This window comes from Eucyclogobius newberryi, unplaced genomic scaffold (assembly GCF_026437365.1).
Source record: "Eucyclogobius newberryi isolate DKJ021-1_F unplaced genomic scaffold, fEucNew1.0.hap1 SCAF_9, whole genome shotgun sequence".
NCBI lineage: Eukaryota > Metazoa > Chordata > Actinopteri > Gobiiformes > Gobiidae > Eucyclogobius > Eucyclogobius newberryi.
This window is the reverse complement of record NW_027316532.1, coordinates 6,734,133-6,755,682: the sequence shown is the minus strand read 5'-3', so window position 1 is coordinate 6,755,682 and position 21,550 is coordinate 6,734,133.

The window sequence follows — 21,550 nt, the reverse complement described above, 5'->3', positions numbered from 1 at the left end:
CCGCACCAGCACCGGAGTCAGTGTACACGAGGCATAAGACGTTTTCCGTGAATAGATTTATTGTCCGAATAAGCGCATTTTGATGGAGCTTAATGTGTTTATATGCTGTAGGTCCTGGCCACACAAATAGCGCCCCACGCACATGTGCAATCTGATCGTTTTTTTTAGCGTTAAAAGTGAAACAAAAGGGATAGACCTTCTGCGCAGGGAGCAAACTGATTTCAGAAAGTAGAATTGCGAATCCTAAATACAATCAAAATACATAAAAGACTGTAATTTTGTGCTTTGAAATTGACTAAATAAAAGCCCATTTATGTTATTATTCACACTGCTACAAGTGTCTATACCTCCCCAATATCTCTCTCACGTCTACACAACCCATGGAGGAGTGACAGAGTTGGCAGATTCCACAGATTCCAGCTGCAAGTGGGTCTATAAAGCAGATATTGCGTGGTGGCTCCTGCTCCTGTACATTTTGGTCATCCTTGGTCAGAGTCACTAAGCACAAATGACATACCACTGTTACACGAACTACATGACAATATAGACCAAAAGTGTTGTTGCTGTTGTTGACATTTTTTCACAACTTGAACTCTGCTCTACACTCGTAGTTTCCTAGGTAAAGGCTCTATAGCTTTTATGTACACTTTCTAAGTTCCCATACTGAGAGGAAAACATGAAAGAGTCACTTTGAGTTCATATTTAAGAGCGTGTAGTGTGACACGGTAAAACAGTCATTTCCAACTGTGTACGAAAATCCCAGAAATGTCAATATTGTCCTTGCTATGTGGGGAGTTTGCTTTTCACTGAAGTGGGAGCTAAACACATTTTGACAACTGGCATGGTGTTACGTAGAGCATCAGCTGTAGCCAGAGGTGGGTAAAGTAGCCCAAATTTGTACAAAAATGAGAAAAACATCTGGAGGAGCAGTGCAAGGAACACACACTTGACAAACTTGATGACTTGCTCACAGTGGGAAGATGAACCAATATGAAATAAAAGTATGCTGCCTGTAAACTAGAAAAATGTCACTCAAAGGTTAACCAAGTAAATGTAACTGACTTGTACCCTCCTCTGAGTGTAGCTACATGACGTTCACTCACAATAGCACTTCAGTAAACAAAGAAGCTTGCTATTTAGAGTCTTAAAACGTCACGTCGTGATTGAAAACAGGCTTGGTCTGAGTGATGGATGACATTCCTTCTGACAGGAGGCAGCCTGTATTGAATGAGACATAATAACAGTGTTTGACCATGCGTGTGGTGTAAAAGGTCAACAATGGTCTCTCAAGCAGGGGTGTCCAAAATATGGTCCAAGGGCCAAATGCAGCCCTCAGACCTTTCTTTGTTGGCGAAAAGCATCTTGATTAAAAAAACAAACAAACAGATAACCATTCATATTATTAAGAATTTTACTGTAAGTTTTCAAATACAATAACCTTAAACTCAAAAATGTTTGTGAGAATTTGACTCATAATAAAGGTTCCAGAACAAATTTCAGTTGAACCCGGTCAATGCCCTGAATGATCGATTGTATTGAATGCACCGGTCTTTGTCTGTTTCAATATGCGTCGTGGCTTATGGTGAATAAAGCCATGCAAAGATTCTAACTTTTAAGTTGGATTTCAAGAAGTGAAGAGCGGAAGAAGAACATTATTAAAATTCAAAGATCTCAGACTTTGATTGGCTGTCTGACAATGTTAATTTCATGTCGATTGAGCCAACTTTGACTGTCCAGACTGGTAGCACTAGAGGTATGCTACACATAACTTTAGTCTGTGTAGCAGTGCTCAGACTGCAGTCACAGTCCAGTGTTCAGGATTGATTTAACTCTGGCCTTCAGTCTGCCCCCTCTAGTCCAGTCCATATGAAACACAGGAGGAGTGTGTTTGAGTGAGGAAGCTTGTCGCCGTAATCCCTCTTTCTGACCAGTATCGATGTGCTCCTCTTTCTCTCTCTCTCTTTTTCCTTTCTTTCTCTCTCTTAGGGCAGTAGTTGATGAACAAAACTTTGGATCGACTTAAGACATGCAGACAGGAACCGCCTAGTCAATGAAAACAGGCATGTGGTGCTGGCAAAAGCTCTCAAAACTCACTCCTTAATCTTAAACTTCCAGTCTTCTTTTGTTGTCCATAAAAATCTGCTAAAATATTTAGTCAACTAATAAAAATCTTGGTCAACCATTGATAGATGAATCAAAAAAAAAAAAAAAGTCCCATATTTTGCTATAGTTCTTGTTTCATGGTCCACCCTAAGGACATTTGTGACAATAATAATTGCAAATATAAAACTGCAATAATACACTGCCTGTCCAAATAAAGTCACCATAGAAAAAAGGGTCACACTCTCTTATTGGACCGCCTTTAGTTTTGATTACTCACAGTGGCTTAGTTTCAATAAGCTTCTCTAATATTAAAAAATGTATTTCCATCAAGTGTGTCATTCTTTTTCACAGTTGATCTTGTGTTGATGATGAGAGAGTGACCACTGCACAAAGCCTTCTCCAGCTCGTCCCAAACACTCACTGGAGTTCAGATCTCTAGTACATTAGTTTTTGCTTCTCCACAGATGTTTTCTCTGCTCGATGCCAATGATTTGACCCTTCTCAAACACACGGACATCTTTTCCATGACCACGGGATTTGTCTTTCCACATGGTTGTTTCAGAAATGCATCAGTCTGGTTTAAATACCGCGTTGCAGCTGAAAGATCATCACCTGCAGCTCTTCTCCAGCAGGAGGAGTTGATCTGCTGTGTTTGTCCGCTTGGATTCCACTAAGCACTTTTTTTTGGACAGGCAGAGTCCACGTTCAAACACATGTAATATTTTTCTGTCTGTTTCTTACCTGGTGCATTTAAAAAACCTTGTCCTCTCCTCGTGTGATCGGACTGCAGGAACAGCTCTTCTTCTCCACATGTGTTAGTGGGATGTTTGAGATTCTAATCACGACTCCTTGATGGCGGGATTTTTTACAGGCATATTGGAAAATGTGTTTGAATTGGACTAGGTCAGTGCATGTTAACACAGTGTATGGTTGTGTTTGTGGTCATCTCTCTCCTCTTTCTCGCCTTTCTTCCCTCTATTCTGTCTCTCCTTTCTTCTTTCTCTCTCTTTCACTCTCTGTTTGCGGTCTGTGGTCTTTTTATCCTTTGGGAGCAGAAGCTGTTTCATTCATCCTGCTCTGCTCTATATTAAGCACTATCGAGCGAGGCTGCTCTGAGACACATGCACTGTTAAATCTCACGTATATAAGAATAAGAATTTCAATTCAACCAAAAACAATCCATCACTACTGTAAAGGGTTAATGTGTGTGGCTGCTGAAACCAAACAAAAACAGGTCCTTTTTTTCATGATAAAAATAGTTTCTCTGAATGATAAATGATGAATCAGTTGCAGTTTTTAATTATGCAAATGTAATGAAATCACACATTTACTTCCACTTCCAATGTAGTAGAAATATAACAGGCTACTACTACTACTAAAACTGAAATATCCATAAATAAATAATTAAATAAATACATATCTACACAAATAAAAAAACAAACGCATAATTCAATGAATAAGTTAATCATGAAATAAAAAAATATGAATTTAAAAAACAACAACTTATAAAATAAGGGCTGTTGAAGTAAACCATACAATGAATCACATTTAGTGATACTATGCAAGTTGTTGGTTGAGGTTCATAAATGTATTTTCTCCATGGAAATGTTGCTTTGCCTGAAATTTATGCAAAAGATATCCTCAATAAAAGAAATCAGTATCACATTAAATAATATATTTAAGAAAAGTATCCAAGTACACAAAGAGTGAAACGTAAAGTAATTCACATAGTCTATTAAAACGTTAAATTGTGATCTAGATAAATAATTGTCCTGATTATTGGTCATCCGAAACATTTTCATGGTCATTTATACAGCCTAATTTTGGTTGCTTATAGGACTTGGAAATTTAGGCAATGAAAATAGACCTCCAGGTTTAAAACCAGAAAAAAAATACTTGGACTGTTTCCAGTCCAGTTAAAAAATGTGGTGCAGTAGAAAGTACAGAAACCTACTCTCAAATGTAATGAAGCACACGTAAAAGTATCCACTGGAAAATGTACTTAAATAAAGTACAGATAAACATTGTACATAAGTACAATACTTGCATTGTACATACACACTCCTGCAGAGCAGAACTTCCAGCAAAAAAATACCAGTTTGCCTTGAGTCATTTATCAACACAAATTAATTGCAAATGTCTCCAGTCATTTTGTCTGGGGGGTGCAGTGTTGATATCACGCAGTTAAACTTACACATAAAATCCACGTGGACCGGCCCAGATCTCTCTGTGGCTGAAGCAGAGAGCAGTGCGAGCCTGTACCTCAAGCAGCAGAACAAACTGAAGACACCACGGAGTTGAACGGCCTGCGCTCAGTGAGTCACATATAGTGTATGAGCGCTAAAACTAAAAAATGGACCAATTATTTCCCTACAACAGAACACTGTGCTACTACAGAACACTGTAGTAGGGAAACCCAACCCAAGCGGCATCTGTCGCCATAAGAGCCAGGTATACACTCAAATCACTAACCCTGCCGTTTGTGAGCACACAATTCATTATGAAATACGATGTCTCCACCAATAGGCCTATAGAAGGGCTCATATTACTGAACTGTGTTGGGCTTTTAACTCTGTTCCCTCATATTTAGCTTTATTCACACCTGGTGTGGCATAAGCAGGCATGCTTATGCTCTAGCACACAGTTGTGTCCATATGTTGAACTGTGAAAAGAAAAAAAATATAATGAAAAAGTGTTATTGGTGAAAGAGACAGGTGTTAAAGCTGAAAATGAACATCAGCTTTCTGTATTTGACACACTGACCCTATGGTGTGAATATACTGTATGGTTTTATAATGCAATATAACACTGCTTCATGTGTGCATATTGTAAATAAAAAAATATGTTGCTTTGTCATTAATTTATTGTTAAGTTGAAAAGCTACTTATTTTAACAATGGGTTTACCAATCAAGACCCAAATGTACTTTGCTTAAAGCTAAATGAAATACCTTTTCTATTTTGTTCTTATGTTCAATGGAATTGCCAAATAATTGCATACAGTTGTTTTTGATATGTAGTATGTAGTCAATAGTTGCTGTTTTTCTGAAAGGTGGATTAATATGGTACATTTAAAGACATTTCACTACATACCTCCAATCCTGCTGCTGTTTGGGCTTTCATTTAATTTAAGGTTTTCATTTCAGGTTTTCCGGAGTTTTTTGGCTGCGTATCAACTGACCTGACGGCAGCATGTAGAGGTTGAACAGAAGGGGTCCTGGGACTGACCCTTGGGGCCCCCCACAGGTAAGGGGCATGTTCTCACTGTGTTTGTTCCAAACTAAAGTGAGATTATCTTTGTTGATTCCTGCTGACTTGAGGATCAGGGCTCCCTCTGGTGGTGCTTCAATGCAGTGTGTGGATAATACCATGGACAGCTCCTCATAAGAGACACATCTCTCTGTGGAAATGATTCATTATTCAAGTAAAAAAAAAAAAAAGAGTATTTTATTCGTTTAAAATGTGTTGTAAAGGACTCACCAGGACATGAAGGATCTGTTCTGACTCCAGCCATAAAGTACACTTGTTATTATGTAAATAAAATACACTAAAATACAACATTAACAAGAGAGTATCCCACAGGCTGATAAATCAGCGGTCAAACCCAAATCTGCACATGATATACTTCAATATATTTACTTCTCCTTGAACCGACACCTTAACGTGGTGGAGGGGTTTGAGTGCCCGAATGATCCCGGGAGCTATGTTGTCGGGGGCTTCATGCCCCTGGTAGGGTCTCCCAAGGCAAACAGGTCCTAGGTGACGGGTCAGAAAAAGATCGGTTCAGAAGCCCTCTATGATGAAAACAAGAACAAGGCAGTTTACTCGCCCGGATCGGCGTCACCGGGGCCCCATCATGGAGCCAGGCCTGGTGGCCGGGTCTTACCCCACGGGGCCCGGCCGGGCACAGCCCGAAAGAGCGACGTGGGGCCGCCCTCCCGTGGGCCCACCACCCGCAGGAGGATCCATAAGGGGCCGGTGCAGAGAGATCTGGGCGGCGGTCGACGGCAGGGGCCTCGCTGACCAGATCTCCAGACACAGAGACTAACTCTGGGGACATTGAATGTCACCTCGCTGGGGGGGAAAGAGCCTGAGCTTGTGCGGGAGGTTGAGCGATACCGACTAGATATAGTCGGCCTCACCTCCACGCACAGTTTGGGCTCTGGAACCCATCTCCTCGAGAGGGGCTGGACGCTCCACTTCTCTGGTGTTGCCCGCGGGGAGAGGCGGCGGGCTGGTGTTGGCTTGCTTATAGCCCCTCAGCTCAGCCGCCACGTGTTGGAGTTTACCCCGGAGAACGAGAGGGTCGCGTCCCTCCGCCTTCGGGTGGTGGACAGGTCTCTCACTGTTGTGGCGGCCTACGGGCCGAACAGCAGTGCAGAGTACCCGGCCTTCTTGGGAGGGGTACTGGACAGTGCACCGACCGGGGACTCCGTTGTTCTACTGGGGGACTTCAACGCCCACGTAGGCAATGGAGAGGGGTGATCGGGAAGAACGGCTTCCCCGATCTGAACCCGAGCGGTGTTCAGTTATTGGACTTCTGTGCTAGCCACGGATTGTCCATAACGAACACCATGTACAAGCACAAGGGTGTCCATCAGTGCACATGGCACCAGGACACCCTAGGCCGGAGGTCAATGATCGACTTTGTTGTCGTGTCATCTGACCTCCGGCCGCGTGTCTTGGACACTCGGGTGAAGAGAGGGACAGAGTTGTCAACCGATCACCACCTGGTGGTGAGTTGGATCCGCTGGCGGAGGAGGAAGCCGCCATGTCCCGGGGGAGGTTGGGGACATTGAGTCCGAGTGGACCATGTTCTCCGCCTCCATTGTTGATGCGGCTGCTCGGAGTTGTGGTCGCAAGGTCTCCGGTGCCTGTCGTGGCGGCAACCCCCGAACCTGGTGGTGGACACCGGAAGTAAGGGATGCCGTCAGACTGCGGCTGCAGTGATGCAGTCGCTGCATCGGACCATTGTGGTAAAGAGGGAGCTGAGCCGAAAGGCAAAGCTCTCTATTTACCGGTCGGTCTACGTTCCTACCCTCACCTATGGTCATGAGCTTTGGGTAGTGACCGAAAGAACAAGATCGCGGATACAAGCGGTCAAAATGAGTTTCCTCCGCCGTGTGGCTGGGCGCTCCCTTAGAGATAAGGTGAGGAGCTTGGCCACACGGGGGGATCTCGGAGTAGAGCCGCTGCTCCTCCACGTCGAGAGGAGCCAGCTGAGGTGGCTCGGGCATCTGTTCCGGATGCCTCCTGGGCGCCTCCCTCGGGAGGTGTTTCAGGCATGTCCCACCAGGAAGAGGCCCCGGGGAAGACCCAGGACACGCTGGAGAGACTATGTCTCTAGGCTGGCCTGGGAACGCCTCGGGATCCCCCCGGAGGAGTTAGAGGAAGTGTCTGGTGAGAAGGAAGTCTGGGAGTCCCTGCTCAGACTGCTGCCCCCGCGACCCGGCCCCGGATAAAGCGGCAGAAGATGGATGGATGGATATTTACTTCAAAGTTAACTATCCAAGACGACTCAGCGAGTGTCCCACTTTGACTTGACTAAATTAAGGCTTAACACACTAAACAGGAGAACTGAACAAGACCTAAGAGAAAAAAGAAAATCACAACAAGACATTCAATCAACATAAAACTAAGGCACACACAGGGCCGGCCCAAGCCTTCAAGGGGCCCTAAGCGAAAACATTTTTGGGGGCCCCTCACCACGTCATCAGAATCAGTTTTATTGCCATTGTCAGTAAACAATTCACATATGGGAACTTTCTTCAACGCAAACAAAGCACCAAAACTCCAGGGCATCTGTTTGCCAGTTAGTTTATTCTCAACGCCTCACAAGCTCAAATATTGATAACTTAAATCCCACAATGCAACTTGGTATTCCGCTGACATCACCTCTACTCCCTGTACAAATAACACACGTCCCAGATATGTTTTTGGGTGTATTTGTGGGCGTTAAGGGTCGACAGCCACATTAGCAGTTTAAATTAATGAACAGGGGGGGGGGGGATTTTCAGACTTTTTTGGGTCTTCTGGTGCATTTTAATGCGGTCCAGCCGGCTAAAGTACGAGTAAAATGTTGAAGTTGTAATGCTATAAAATGATGATGTGATGAAACTGTGCCAGGAGAAAATGACTAAAGCCAGTTATTAATACATTAGTATATTCAGTAGAAGTATTCAATATTGGCTATGAAAAATAATTATGGTCAAATTGATTCATTTTAACTGAAAATGTAAAAGTAATAATTATCTTTACTAATTTATCTTTTACTGCTCCCAACTGTTCCTTCTTGCCAAAGTGACAAAACAAGTTATATTAAATTAAACAAATGGCATAAGCATTGCTTGATTAACAATTAACACTGATAAAACAGTGCAAACATATTATTCCCAGAGAATGAACAGAACTAGAAGTGAAGGTCCAAACCCAGCGATAGTGAAGAGACTGCGTTTCTGCAGCTTTGCCACTTTTGTATAAAAATATATAGTATTATTCTATAACAGACGTAATCATAATATGTCTGGTTATTTTTCACTATCAATTTATTATAATTTATAACAAATAGTCTAATGATGCTTTTTAAATGAATTTAAATGTTTTATTGCTCTATTAAAAGTGAATTACAATATAAATGTTTGTTCTGATCAGAACACCACACACTGGACTCCTGCACCTTTACGTTCCTCTCATTGCGCGTTAAGTCAAAGTAAAACAGACATCACGAGTCACGATTGATCTCACACATGGTGATGTGAGAGAGGGACGCAAACTCAAACCGCTCATCTCTGACTGAGGCTGCACAGGGGCCCGGGACAGGGGCCCGGGACAGGGGCCGCACACTGTTCACTCCAAAGTCTCACGTCAGAGGTTCTGGACGAGACGGCGCTCGTCCGGACCGGATCTCCGCCTCTTAGTGACCGGGGCATAGACGCCCCTCACCGGCCTCACCTGCAGCTAACACTACGGGGCTGGTGTAAATGTGAAGCTTATTATCTTTCATTCAGACACATATTGTGCTCGGGGCAGAGCTCTCCTCTCCTCCAGCCTGAGCGAACTAACGTGACAGAATCGTGTTGTTTCAAACAGCAGCATTAACCGTCTCTTTGTAAGAGAAGTTCAATACCTGGAGAGTGTTGTTGAGTTTGCAGTTTCTTTACATCGTCAAGAAGTTTCTTCTTTCGTTTTTCAGCACCGGGAGATATATTCCTCTGGACATGAGGACCACGCAGGGACCATGTTCTGTTGTGTTTATGTTTTGCTCTCGAGCTCCTCGCGCACAATGAAGTTGCCCAATCAGCGCAGGTTTGGTGTCTTGGTTGCCAGATTGTCATTACAAATAAATGTGGTTTGTGTGTTATATGTTACCGCTGTGTGCGCTGCCGCGCCAGCAGCGCTACTACACTAGTGGCGCACGCTACGCTTGCACTTCTCATAAGACGGGTTGCCAGATTGGGGGCCCTATTAACGCCTCGGGGCCCTACGCGGCTGCTTAGTTCGCTTATAGGCTGGGCCGGCCCTGGGCACACAAACAAAAAAATTTCCAATGGGTCAGAGTCAATCAAACATGTCCCTAACCCTAACCCTAACCCACATTTCACATTAAGTCTAAATGTAATCTTCTCCATATTCGTATGTTAGTTGTCGGTGTAGTTTTTGTTGTAATGGCCTTCTTTCCTGCAGTCAGGAGTCAGGAGTCAGCCACAAAGATATCCACTGTGCCCTTGTTAATAATGGCCAGTTTGACAATTGATGGGCAGTTTCTTTTCCAACAGAAATGTGATTTTGTGGTTCTCCGCTGAGATGTTTATATATTTTGACTACGTTTTAAAAATAATAAGATAAATATAAAAACATTAGTCTACAGTTAACCCACCAACCCCAAAGTGGCCTAATTCCATTTAAATCAAGAAATTCTAAAATTGGGTCTAATGAAATGCAACACCACCTAGAATTTAAGCGTTTAGGGCTCCAATTTATAATTGGTGAGCAGTGAATTTAAAACGAAGAGAATACAATGGTTAAGTTGATTATTACAGTATTTTTTTCTAAAATTCACAATAAAATGGGAATGTTCAAAACTCCAGTCAGACATTTTAAAGTAGAAGAATGTTACATGTGTCTTTGAAGCACCAGCTGATGTGAGAGCCTTGTTTGGAGTTTGGTAGACTCGCCCCTGAGGATGTTGATGTGAAGCCGGGACAATAGGCAGAAGGCGCAAAGTAGAAACTATGGGGGCTTTTCTGTTTTTGGAGGTGGATAGTGGCTGGTTTTGTGGAGAGCAGCTTGGCGTTAAAAGCTGCAAAACACAGACAGTAAAGAGTCATTACAATATAAAATGTTACAAGCAAATACTAAAATCTACCAATAAAAGTTAAAACAACACAATTAATTCTAAATTTGCGCACATAATCACTTGCTAAATTTGAGTGCAAAGCTCCTCAGCCTCAGAATTGCACGTGTTCAGAAGGTTCAGTGGAGTCTGTGGCTGGTCTTTTAGGAGCCAAACCCAGGCCAAGAGGAAGTCCGGAGAATGGGCTGAAGTCTGGGGGCTGGAGGGCGCCACCCATTGATAAACATATATGCATAGAGCAATTACATATCATTATTCTTGAAGATTATCCAGCCCCACAGAATAAAACTATAACGAAAAGACAATATCCAAAAATCTATTTCAGAGTTCAAAGAAACAGAGCCAATATTCAGTGACATGTCATCTGATCCTTCTGAGACACTCTTTGGTCAAACATTAGTATCCAGCAAGGCTAGCTCCAACTTAATTTAGGCCATTAAGTTTGCAAAAGGGGGCTCAATATGAGGGCCATTTCAGAGAGGGAAATCCTCGGCGAGTCCGACAAGGAATACAGCACCTTACAAATGATAAAGTCAGCAGTTTTGCAGAAGGTCATTTTACAAAAAGATCTCAACTAGTTCAAACTGTAACAGCAAGAATACTAACAGGAACTTATAGAAGACAGAATATCGCACCAGTGGTGAGTTTAGGATCAATCTGAATTTTTCTCCTGACTTTTAAAGCCATAAAAGACATGGCCCAATCCTACCTTTGCTTCAAAGGTGCTTCAATTTGCAGATAGACAGTGGAGCTGGACCCACTCAGGAGGAGAACCAGTTCTTCGAGATAGATGAAGGACTGTTCGGCTTATGATGAGCCGTTCATCTGGAGTAGAGATGATTCTCCTGGCAGTTGAGCATCCGTAAACACAGAGTACGTGGTGCGTGTGAAACAGTATCACTCCCCAAGGTACATGGAAAAAGGAGAAAAAGATATAAACAGTAATGAACAGTGAAATAACATTAAAATTGTTGATAGGAAAAGCAGTGAGAAGTAGAGGATAGTGCTCAGGCTGCCATTCTTCCCCCAGCATAGTTGCTCTTAGGGCAGCACAGGTTTATATTTCTGTTCCTAACTGGCCTGACCATAAGTGATTTCAAAGAGGAACGTTTTAAGCCTGGTTTTAAATGAAGAGACTGTGTCGGCCTCTTTAACATGGACAGGAGCTGATTCCATAACACAGGCGCTTGGCAGCTAAACGCTCTACCTCCTACAGTGCTTTTAGAGACTCTTGGGACCACCTGAAGGCCAGCATTTGAGAGTGAAGAGCTCTGTTTGGATTATATGGTACTATAGCATCTTTGAGGTAGGACGGGGCCATGTCATTTATGGCTTTGTAAGTCAGGAGGAGGATTTTAAATTTGATTCTAAACTCGACAGGAGCCAGTGAAGAGACTCGACTTCTTTCAGTTCCTGTTAGAAATCTTGCTGCTGTTTTACAGGCTTGATTAATATGTGCTTTAAGTGAGAGCTCTTGATCAAATAAGACTCCAAGGTTTCTTCCAGTAGAACTGAAAGCAACTCTGACATTGTCCATTGTGACCATGTGCTCCGAAAATGCAACTCGCAGACATTTAAAGCCTAGTATAGCTGTATTATGTATGATTCCTTTCGGCGCACTGTGCTGTGTATATGTATAATTTACATATAGAATGGCCCTTTTAAAAGCCGCACACACATATCGCACCACATTTTGCATATGTTCATTTAATTCCCCGCAGTTTCTTTAGCAGCGCAAACATGACAGACAGGAAACAGCAGAGAAGATTAGAGAGAATATCGGCACGGAGGAGCTCAGAGGGATGGCAGGGTTTAGATGGAGAGAAGGGTACAGGGCAAGGATGCAGCGTGTAATTCATGTGTTTGTGTCTGAGCGAGCCAAGGAATTTCCTTGCAATTGATCTCATTTGCTACTCCTCCAGAGGTTTGAAGACCTACATGGGTGCACATACAGTATATGATTCATCAGGCGCAGAAAGTAACACACATGGATATGAAAGTGCCATACTCCCACATACCAGCAGCCCACATGAATCTAAAAGGAGACTGGCACGACATACAGAATAATGAGGTGTGACAAGAGGAAATTATTGGGTTTTGTACTACAGGGGTTCTTTAATTAAGAGCCTCATTGTAAAATGAGAGAAATAGTGTAAAAAGGTGTACTAATGAAGCTTCAGAGCATGAATAATTCCACTCTCACTGAAACACACCTCCAAAGATTTCCCTCTTTCTTAATAGATTTTTCACAAAACATCATCGTGAAGAACTGAATGTTAAAGGTCCCACGCTATGTTGTGCTGTGGTCCAAAGAAAGAAAGGAAAATATTTGCCCAAACGTAGGGTGACTAGATTTTCACTGGGACTCAAACCTGGGACATTATAATTTGACCGATTTTAAATAGAATCTGTGTTTATTTGCAGTCAAAACAGTTCACAACAGTTTACTTTTGTTTTCTTCCTTCTGTATGAAATGTATTATTGGAATGCTGTTGTTTGGCCAAAATTTAACTAAACAGTAAAAAAAAAGTAATAACATTTCAAAGAATGTTTTTAATAATTAAATGACACATTAAAACATTAAACAGTATCTTATTCGGACTTCAGCATTTTATGCTGGAGTGTACCTTTTTAAGTAGACTTGGCTTTTCAATAACCCCTGCATAAAACTCTGAGCAATTACCATGAGTTTCTCTCATCAGTCCAAGCGTTGTTCATAATAGAGAAAATGAGCTCTACACAGGCATTTGTTTCAGGAGGTCACACGGCAAACTGGCAGATAATGTTAATGTTTTAGTATGGAACGTAAAATATGTTAACATTTCAGCGCTTTGTAGCTGTGTTCCATTCTTCAATCTTCTCAGATGTGTAGGGTTTGACTCTGTTTCATTGATGTTGATCTATGGCAGCTTAAAGGAAACATACCTCAGGGAAGACTCAACCTCATCCCACTCTGGGTTCTAGCAGTGTCCAGGAGACAGAATGTAGATCCACTCCTGTAGATACGAGATGCGGCAGTCATAGAAGCTCAGGACACTTTGCCTGAATAACTCCACTTGACGCGGCTCTTGGAAGTCACAGGATTCTTTACCTGAATAAAATAACATTTCACATCAAGAAACATAACATAACAACATAATATATATTATTAATACATTTATTCTACACTGAATTGCTGAACTGTTAGTATTATTAAACAATTACATAAAGATAAAAAGATGCTTATAATTGAATATAATGTATATACAGAAACAGTATTTTATTTTGGATTTTAACTCACATTCAGAGTGGGCAGATACAATGCTGGGTGGATAGCTGAGTTCTTCTCTTTCTCCATCTTTTTGGTCACAACAGCATTGTGGACTATGTGCGCTGCACATCAGACTCCAACCAGGCTGTTGGTGGAGGCTTGATCCAGTTTGCAGAACGCCTTGTTTTGCCCTCTTCTGGCCTTTGCACAAAAAAGTGTGTTGGTGTTGTCTGCACCACACAAGCTTTTCCATCAGGCCAAATGCAGTAAGGCTGCGCTGCACTTCATTAAACAGGAGGGTTGACGTCTCACCTGGCAGTGGTATAATGTCCAGTATCTTAACTTTCACTCCCTCAGTTAAGTTAAAGTAGCTGATCACAATGGGATCCACCTGTAATTATGGCCTCGGCTTTGGTGCAGGCGCAGGTAAAACGCTGGACATAACATTTCTGCAGCAGTCCTGCCGTACAGTCCATGGAGCTAAAGCTGTGGTTGTGCCTCACAAGGTGATACAAATGTGGGTCAGGGTTAGGTTTGGGGTAACCTTAACCCTCCTGAAAAGCACGTTTAAGTTCTTTGTCGCCAACAGCAGTGGCTTGAAAAAAACGGTTGACTGAACTACTTCCTGCCTGTTCCTATCTCTTATGTTTGCAAGTCTTGACATGGGCTTGTATGTTTTCCTCTGTGGGAAACAGAACACTCACACATACAAAGTGAACAAAACGCAGCACATTCTTTACCTGCTACGTGTCTGAGAAATGTGTTTTCTTTCGTTAATCTTGATTTACTTTTCAGCATGTTGAAGAAAAATTGGGATGTCTGGTCACTGTACTCAAACGTAATCTGAAAAAAAGAAAAGTGTGCTATGCAATGGACGATTTTTTGGCGATTTGAGAACGCAGGCGGAAGTGCGCATGCGCACTCCCGTGCGGCCTGATCCAACACACACGTGCGTTTGTTTATTAGTGCAACGGATCGCATCACATCTCTCGTCTCCCGTAGATTTCTGTCCACTTCTGCGTCAGCTCGAACTGTCTTTCTCCGTCTTCATTTTGCCCCGTACACTGAGGGAACTATATTATGATAGATCCATGCGCTTAGGCACGCGGAAACGTGAGGACGAGCCTGACGCGGCTGCAGGTGAGCGATAGGTGCGTTTTATGATTGATACGTGGCAGGACAAATGATTTATCCACGCCACGAGGAAATATGATAAAAAATTTGCTGAAAAAAAATCGTCCATTCCACCTTTAAGTTGTTGTTCCTTGTATTTACACATCTACAATTATATTGGTGTATTTGTTCTCATAATATATCTGCAGTTTTTTTTTTTTTTTGCATTCCTACATTTGAGGCTTAATCATTTATTTTGTATGAGTTAATTGTGAATACACTGTTTTAAAACCATATTCTATGTTATATTTTTAGGGTTTAGGGTTAGTAAAAGCGAAGGGTGTTTAGGCCCAATTTATCCATCTTCCTCTTCAGTTAGTTACACCCCATTGTACGTTGGAGTCCTTGGAATTTTGTAGAGAAATTTCCCATATAAATTATCTATTTGCAGTATCAAAGCTAAGCTGGTCAAAGTGGTTTTAAAAGTGCACATGCTCAAGTCAAAGGTGCACTGCGGAACTATGCTGATGGTAGGTCTACCACCCGCATATAGTTAAACAAAAATAAAGCTACAAAAGATATGATTCAAAATAGTTGGAAACGTAAACCCAAATAATATCGCTCCTACCAGCATGTCTTCCATAGCTCACTAAAACAAGGCTCTGTGTTCTATGGGCTTATTGTTGTTGTGGACAGGTTCAATATGGAGATTAGCAAAACATAAGCATAACATAAGCCTGATTAATACAGTGCAAAGGCCACACTGTTCATCAACATTATGGTTTTACCTTGTATACCCCACATCAGCCCCAGTTGCACAGGCGCTAATCCCCTTCGTGCAGGTAATGCAAACACGCTGGTCCATGTTGCTTTTGCTGCATTAGTTAATGAGTGCAGCCACATCAGGACGAGCCACTGTAAGCTCTCTGCGAGAGCTGGAACACTGGGCCACAATTATGTACTAATGTAATTATGTTAGGACAAATATTATGCTTTTTTTGGTATTGTGATCAGCCTTTATAACAAACAAAATGAGATTTGGTTCTCTGCTGTTTCCCATGTGACTAGCTGAGTTTTGGCACCATCTATTGGTTGCAGAAGGGATTACATACACTTTAAGATAAAAATTGTAACGCATTTCAAGCCGCCAATCTGCGCCATCCACCTACACCTACACACACACGAGGCATAAAGGATGAGGTGTCTTGCCTAAGGATACAACAAAAGAACTTAGTCGGCCGATCAATTCCCGGTCGGAACGAGCTTGTGTCGCCCTGACATTTTTTTTTACATACAGAAGATGTGTTGTATTGATGATTGAATTACTTTTTATTTTAAATCTTTTCAAAAATGCCGCTGTGATGTAATGATCCATAGACCCTTCGAGGAGTGATGTGTTTAGAATAGCTGCACATAGCCTGGTGTAACCACTCGAAAACACTAAGCTGAATTTTGACATGGCTAGACACTGAAGACAAATGATTGTTGTTTAGCCCCATTATCTAAAGTTCACTATTTATACAGGATTTGTCATGTTTGATGATGTTTCATTTTATTGTCAAACTGTTGTGGTCAGCTGTAATTTTGGTGCACGTTAGATTTAAGACATGTTCATTATGTGGAAGTTTGCATGTATGCTTAGTTTGACACAAATAGGTAACGTTTGTTAATCCACGTAAAACAGCACTACACCTGGTAATGGGTTCTATGGAGCGTGGGATTGCCTGCAGTGCGGAGTATGTTCTATTGTATTTTGCCAGACCAGGGGTTTCCGTAGCCAGTGTGATGCATTTTATTTAAAAAAAAATGGTCCAGTGTCTGGATGCAGATGAAATGTAATTTCTTAGATATCTAGCTTGTAGTCCTCCACAAAGATCCATCAACAAATTTGAAAAAAAACAAAAACAACTATACACCTCTTTTTACTTCTATTAAAAATTGAGTATTATCCTATATCCAAGTCAAAGTGAATGTTTTGGCCAGATTTCTCTGACTCTTTCCATTCCCATCCCCGACCGGCTGATGAGTGGAACAAAACAATCCCAGGATTTACATGGCAAGGCAGAAAACCTCATATCTGGTTCAAAACTCTTTATTATCAAAAGAAAAAGTAGGTTGGGGTCTTAAAAGTGTAGTTGGAGATATAATCGCTAAATTAGATTCGGGAGCAGGACCACGCCTCAACCTCTTACTTCCCCAGCAACCACACCTCCACTCTTTAACCACGCCTCTTATTACCCAGAAGGCCTATATATGCACAGGCCAATCCCAGCATCTCTTGTTGTCTCTGCTCTCTCAACAGAGAGAGACACTCAGTACAGCGTGTTCATTCAAACCAACCATGAGCCATTTCCTCAGATTCTGATCCGTTCCCAATCTGAACAATTCAGTCTGAAACATTCAGTCGGTCAGTTCTCCGAGGACTCACTCAGCGTGATTTAACAGCTCCAAACACCACCAGCTCCTCCGCACCTGCGTCTCTCACGGACCCCACCTCCGGGCGTCCACACAGAACACGACCTCAACTCCACAGCAACGGCCTGGACCCACGCGCTCTCCTTCTCGCTCTCTGCCCCTCATTTTAACCGGGCACTATCCGAGCTTCCGGAGCGGGGCACGGCTCCCGCGCCGGCCGGCGCGCTCCGTGCGCTGCGCCCAGGCGCGCATCTCCACTGAGGTGGACACCAGAGACTGTACCGCAGCGGGCGCACCGGGCCGAAGCCGGTGGACATTTCTTTCAGACGCTACGTTAATAAATATCCATGTTTTTGTCAGCCTCTCCTGGTTCTCATTCGCATATTACCTTAAGTCAATTTTTTCCCAGCTCTTGCTTTTCATGCTACCTCATATTACCATGTTTGCCGCGCAGCTCAACGCACAGCTCACAGCTCAATAGTTCAACTCACAGCTACAGCTCACAGCTCAACTCATAGCTACAGCTCAACTCACAGCTCAATAGCTCAATTGCTCAGCTCAATAGCTCAGCTCACAGCTCAATAGCTCAACTCACAGCTCAATAGCTCAACAGCTCAACTCACAGCTCAATAGCTCAACTCACAGCTACAGCTCACAGCTCATAGCTCAACTCACAGCTCAATAGCTCAACTCACAGCTCAATAGCTCAACTCACAGCTACAGCTCAATAGCTCAACTTACAGCTCACAGCTCAACTTACAGCTCACAGCTCAACTTACAGCTCACAGCTATTACTTTCAGCTACAGCCCTCAGCCAACCCACATGTCACAACTTACAGCTCACTGTTACAACTACAACTCACTCAGAACCCGCCAGCAGCCACACTCGCCCCAGAGCATCCTCGCTCGCCCCAGAGCATCCTCGCTCGCCCCAGAGCAGCCATTCATCCCTCCCCTCATCACTCATCCCGCTCTATGACCACCCCCCCCACCCTCCCCTTCCCCATTCATCCCAACCATTCGACCCCTTCCCCATTCATCCCACTCAAGCTTTTCTGCGTCCTCACCAGGGTCTCATCGGGCACCGGGATGCAGTCTCTCTCCGGAACAGTCACCAGGCACCGGGATGCTCATCCATCTCACATTCCCTCCTTCTTTTCAGAAGAAACATCTCTCAACGTGCACCTCATCCACAGCGCATCGGTTGGTGCATTGGAGACCGCTCGGAGCGCTCCGGCCCCTTCTAACCCATTCCAGCTGCCGTGCGCACTGGACGGTCCTCAGGCGTTTAGTCTTCTCTACCAGGCATTCACATAATCCCAGAATTATACCCCACTATCGTTCCGGACATACTCATACTCAAGTCGACGTAATTGACCAACTCCCACTCTCGATTCACTGTCCCAAATCCGACGCTCTACGATTGCTTCAATTCCTACTCCTCAATACTACTACCACCCTCATATCTTTCATTCCTCTCATTCTCAATCTCATTCAGCTCAATTAAGTTCCCTCATTCATCGCTCATATTGACTTCTTTGCTACCCGTAGCTCGTCAACTCCTAAATCCATGCAAACATTTCGCTCTCCACTCCGGAGCAAGGAGACTCCACCATAAATCCAGTTCAATCGACTGCTCGTCCAATCCTATCACTCTTGCATCTTATTCTCCATCTACTTCCGTCGACGACCAAACACTAAAACGCTTTTCAAATGTACCAGAATTAACCCTCGTCTCAGTAACGGACGGACTGCTTTCGATTTCATCCAGCTACTCTTCAAGAGTGCTTGACTATCCAGCTCCTCTTCCCCCGTGCCACTCGTAACATTATTTTCAGCCAGGCTTACGTCAAGATCCAGATCAACTACCTTCATTTAAATAATTTTGGGGGGTTCTGAATCGGCTGGGCTGATTACCCGAGACAGAGCCCCCATCCTGAGTCTCTACCCAGCCATCTCATCGATCTCTCTCATCTCATCAATCTCTCTCATCTCATCGATCAATCTCTCTCATCGATCTGACTTATCAATAAACATTCTTTCGTATTTCATTGTTGTGGCGTGGTCCTTGCTAGTGAAATGACTTTAACTAGCTTGAATTAGAGCGTTGCTGTACTGGTGTCAAAGGAAAATCTAAAGTAATGTTGTGCCGGGGTTTCCTGCACAGGTTTTACTGGCAGAACGGTTGAGTCATTCTGGGTCAAATCTATGCTTGCAACTTGGAAAGAACTAATCAAAAGGTTACCTAAACAAAGATCTAAAAATCTTAAGATATAGTTGGCTTTTGATCAAAGTGTTGTACCTAACAGCACAGACACAAGTCTGGATATCAAAAAGGTACCGTATTTTCCGGACTATACGTCGCACCTTTTTTCATAGTTTTGGCTGGACTGTGACTTATATTTATACTTACATACTTATACTCCGGAGCGACTTATGTGATATTATTTTCACACTTGCAACCGCATTTCATACTCCAGTACAACTTATGTTTTTTTCCTTCTCTTATTATGCATTTTTTTGGCTGGTGCGACTTATAGTCCGGAAAATGCGGAATAAACATTTTCTACCAGATATTAAAAAATCTGATAGAAAATGTTTATTCCGTATTTTGAACATGAAAAGCATTGACATGTTGAAAGAATCCTTTGACTTGGAGAAACAGGACTTTTATGGGTATTTAATGATAAGGCGTTATCATAACCAATAAATTAAACTAAGAAATTACTACTGTAATCTTTTGACTGAAACAATTATTAAAGCTTGTAAATCAGAAATTTCAAGAGAAATAATTAAATTCATGAAGGAATTGTTGGGAAAAAGTGTCCTTTTTTTCACAACACCATGTCAAAGTGCTCATTACTATATTCAGAAGGAAATTCTAACTGTTGGAGAAACTGGTGAACAGAAGACCCACTATTTCCATGTTTTTTTCCTGCTCAGAAATATGGAACCATGTATCTGGGCCTTAAAACACCTGCCATGGACATATCTGGAGCATACTTTAAGCAGCAGGGAAATGGTCATCTAAAAAAATGGTCACAAGCTGCACCTACAATCAAAGACTGGACAGACATTAAAATGGACATACGGCAAACGGGAAAGAAAAAAAAAAAAAAAAACACACTTGGACTCAATTTGGAACTTGACAAATTTAACAGACTATGGACCAGGTGGGAACTACTATTTCTTATTCAGTGTGTCATGATTCCAATTCTGTAATTGTCCCATGTTGTCACGAACGGCAGAACGGAGCCAATTTACAGGGCTGGAAACAGGCGATGAATAAAAAGTCTTTAATGATAAGGAACAGAAAACTACAAAACTCTTGGTCAAGAGTAACGAAAACAAAAGATCTTTCCAGCGGTGGGCAGCGCCAGCAACCGTGGTGTCGGGGGCAGACGAGAGGCGTAGTCAGGTCCGTTCCAGTAACACTGTACACAGATAGACAGCATTAACAGGGGATCAGGCAGAAGGCGAAACTCAAGGCGGTCCAGGGTCGGTAACGGCAAACAGGAATAACAAAGGTCAGGCAGGAATCAGAATCAAAAAGTCAAAACAGAAGCTCAGGAAAACCCGCTCAACTGCTGGGGGCTAAAAGCAATAACAGAGAAACACACACACTTATATACTACACCCAGTGATGAACAATCAGATACAGCTGTGAACCCACTCACAGGTGTGAGGAGCCTGAGAGACAAAGGGGCGGTAACCAGAGAGAACAAGAAAGGAGGGGGGAAACGAAGAGGGGCAGAGACAGAAACACTGTGAGTAAAACAAGACAAACTATACATAACCAGACAGACGGTGACCATGACATGTGTAACTTATGCTATTTTTTGTGTCTATTGCTCTCTGGTTGTGTTCTATGTTTTGTGTTTTATAGATGATTTTTGAAAATGTCGGGGGGGAAAAATGAAAAAAAATGAAACTGAGTGTTCTGAAAGCATATTTTGAACGTAAAGATTGTGTGTGATTGACTAAAGTTTCACATTATAGTTTTTCCTTCTCTGACTTTCCCTCCTTGGTGCGTTTAAACATGCAGCAAACTAAACAGAGCAAGGATCCTGTAAAGTTATGCTGTCTCCACAACTAAAGGGAAAGAGCAGCCGTGGCCAACTGTTGACTGGCCTCGGGCGAAACCAACTAATTAAGAACCAAGAGTCCAGAGTTGTCCAAATGCGTGAGAGACTGCTGGGTTTATTAAATGAGTTCAATTATTCACATGTTTAATCATGAGTTTGGCCACAACAAACACCTCTGGCAAAAAGACCTATTCCGTCTTCAAGAGTGACCTTTCGGAGCCACTTTAGTCTCA